Consider the following 2882-nt stretch of genomic DNA (forward strand, 5'->3'; position numbering starts at 1 on the left):
AAGGAACAGGTAATTATTACAATATAGAAAACAACAACAAAATTACCAATACTAACAATCACAAAATACCAAACTCAGAAGAACCTCATCAAGGTCTCCCAATTCTTATGTTCTTCCATTTCATAGAATTGTGTTTCCGTTTTGCACTCAACCATCCTATGCATTCACAAACCTTTACAGCCAGACCACCACCGAGAAATCACCCACCCCTGCTTCTCTGCTTCTCACTTCACAAATGAAAAAAGCGAAGCACAGTAGTCAGCTCTTAACAAAATACCCTCTTCTGGAACTACAAAGCTCTGAAAACACTACCTGCAAAGGCAGACGAAGCATCTACTGAAAGACGCAAGGCTAAAACCATGACAATTAGAGGACAGAGGGATGGTCTGAGTCTTATTAACGCGATCAACACTGACTGGGCAATCACCCAGGCCAGATCTTGTTATCACGGATATAAAAATAAATGGGCATATCCTCAAGCGCTTCACAAACAGCTTGTGAGAGAAAAGTATGTAAACATCAGTACTGTGCCATGTGGTGAGTGCAGTAATTGCCAGTGAGCAGCACCGAGGACAGGGTCAAGAAAAAGGCAGTGGCCCGGGGCCTGGAGAGCCAGAGACAGCACCGGAGGTAGGGCTCCTGCAGGGGAGACAGCCCTCCGGACAGGAGGTGACGACATTCGGAAGCGAGCATGCAGAGGCCTGCAGCACTGACGGCGTCTGGAGAAACCGCTGCACGCAAGCAAAGCTACAGCAGAGGTGAACTGAAGAGGCAGGCGCGGATCTGGGCTCCAGTAAGTGCCTAACAGGAAAATGCTACAGGTTCTTCAACCAGGGAGGCAATGGGATCTGGTGTGCGCTTTTCACAGGGTAGTTCTTTCAGCATCCGTGAGGACAACAGGCTGGAGGAAGTGGGACACAAGGAGAAAGGGACCAGCCTGCTGACCGGTAGCAGAAAGAGAATCACCTGAAGCAAAGAAACGAGCCAAGTCCAGATCCCTCCCGAGTCAGGCACGTGGACCCCAAATGCCCATGGGTTCCCTCCTTAAGTCCAGCTGGAGGACCTAAATGCAGCTACCCTATCTGAGGAGGTCAGGACCTTCCCGCAGGTGCTCTCCCAGGCCCCTGAATGCTGCCAGCATCTGCCAGCTCCCCTCTCCAGCTGTGCAGCCAGAGACCGCAGCACTGTCCGGACACTCTCCCGCCGTGCACACACCCAACAGACCCCCTCAAACGTCTCACCATCCCCACCACTGCCCCTCCAGCAGTCAGCACCTGCATGGACGGCAGCCACAGCGTGGGTCATCTCTCGCTCCCTCCAACACAAGTCCACACTATGACCAGATTACAACACTCCTGTCAACACAAACGTGGTGTCAGCCCACTACCTCCACACCTCTGCCTTCTCCCCACTGAAGATCAACAGTGGGTCAAGATAAAAACAGAACTGCTAAGCCAACACCCATGCATCCTGGCTGACCCAGCGACTGGGGTACTGACCCCGAAGCCTTGTAAACACAGGAGAGGTTATTTAACACATCGAACACCACACCCTCCTGCCTCAGAACCCTTGCACCTGCCGCTCCAGGAGTGTACTCCTTTCCTCTTCACCCAGATAACTTCCACTCACTCTTGGAATCTTAGTCAACCTGTAGCAGCCTTCCTCGACCACATCAAAAACCCCTATTTCACGTTCTCACAGCACCACAGACTCTTCAAAGCTAATTTGTCTTCTGATGATCTGATTAGCTTCTACCGCTCCCATGACCATCACCTCATAAAAATAAAGATTCTTTTACTCAAAACTGTAGTTCCAACACTTATTCAGTGTGCATCACATATAGTAGAAACTCAATTCTTTCTTATATAGCTGAATGAATTAAAGCAAATGAATTGAGAAACTGAGCTGCATTTAAAAGAAGAGATTCAAAAGTTATCTCTGGGATGCAAAAATACAGACTTTAATTTTTAGATGTGCACAGCATTTCTGGAATGAGTAATCAAGATGCCACAAAAAAGAAATTAACAACATAGGAAAAGGAGTAGGCGTGCACATAAAAAGCCCAGTTCAGGATACGCAGAGTTTGAGATATCTGTGCATGTGTGCTGAGTCGAGGCCTACTCATTGTGACCCCATGGACTGCAGCCCGCCAGGCTCCTCTGTCCATGAATTTCCCAGGAAAGAATACTGGAGTGGTTGCCATTTCCTTTTCCAGGGAACCTGCGACCCAGGGATCGAACCCAGGTCTCCCTCATTGCAGGCGAATTTTTTATCACTGAGCCACCACCTGTGCTGTGCTTAGTCACTCAGTCGTGTCTGACTCTTTGTGACCTCATGGGCTGTAGCCTGCCAAGTTCCTCTATCCATGGGGATTCTCCAGGCAAGAACACTGGAGTGGGTACCCTATCCCTTCTCCAGGGGACCGTCCCAAACCAGGAATCGAACCAAAGTCTCCTGCATTGCAGGCAGTTTCTTTACCAGGTGAACTACCAAGGAGCCACCTGCTGCTGCTAAGTCACTTCAGTCATGTCCGACTCTGTGTGACCCCATAGACAGCAGCCCACCAGGCTCCCCTGTCCCTGGGATTCTCCACGCAGGAACACTGGAGTGGGTTGCCATTTCCTTCTCCAATGCATGAAAGTGAAAAGTGAAAGTGAAGTCACTCAGTCGTGTCCGACTCTTCAGGACCCCATGGACTGCAGCCTACCAGGCTCCTCCATCCATGGGATTTTCCAGGCAAGAAAGAGGACTGGAGTGGGGTGCCATTGCCTTCTCCAAGGAAACCACCTGCTGCTGCTGCTGCTGCTGCTGTCGCTTCAGTCGTGTCCGACTCTGTGCGACCCCATAGACGGCAGCCCATCAGGGTCCCCCGTCCCTGGGAT

This window comes from Bison bison, unplaced genomic scaffold (genome assembly GCF_000754665.1).
Source record: "Bison bison bison isolate TAMUID 2011002044 unplaced genomic scaffold, Bison_UMD1.0 scf7180017864453, whole genome shotgun sequence".
NCBI lineage: Eukaryota > Metazoa > Chordata > Mammalia > Artiodactyla > Bovidae > Bison > Bison bison.